This window comes from Microtus ochrogaster, linkage group LG7_11 (assembly GCF_000317375.1).
Source record: "Microtus ochrogaster isolate Prairie Vole_2 linkage group LG7_11, MicOch1.0, whole genome shotgun sequence".
In the NCBI taxonomy this organism is placed as follows: Eukaryota; Metazoa; Chordata; class Mammalia; order Rodentia; family Cricetidae; genus Microtus; species Microtus ochrogaster.
In genome coordinates, this window is record NC_022032.1 from 9,573,184 (window position 1) to 9,573,756 (window position 573).

Consider the following 573-nt stretch of genomic DNA (forward strand, 5'->3'; position numbering starts at 1 on the left):
GGTTGGTTTACTACTCTTGAAGATGCTGTGGGTTTGCTTCTTAGCACCTACTTCAGACAACACCACCCAATTCCAGCTCCAGGCGATACAACCCCCTCTTCTGATTTCCCTAGGCACCTGCACACACGTGACACAACATACATATAAATAAATCCTTTAAAAAGTTTTATCTTTTTGATGCAGATAGAAAGGATCGGAGATTTTGGGCCTCACAACTAATTAGTGCTAAGAGTAGAAATTAACTCAATACGTATCTAGGACTGTGAAACACTGAGGAAAAAGCCCAAGCTTCCCAATTCCCGATGCAGAGTGGGATCCAAGGCGAGAACCGGATTCCCAGAGGGCGGAGCGGGAAGGATACTGGCCCTGGCCCCGGCCCCGGGCCCCCCTAGGACCGTTTCTCCGCCGAGCCGCACGAGGGCGCTGCTCGTCTCCTCGTGCGCCGAGCCCGGCGGCGCCGCCCCCTCGCCTTTTCCCGGCGGAAATGCCGGGGCGATGACGGAAACCCGGAGGGAGGGAAGAGAAAGAGCGAGAGAGCCCGGGCCAGAGCGCGGAGAGGCCTGCGGGCGGCGG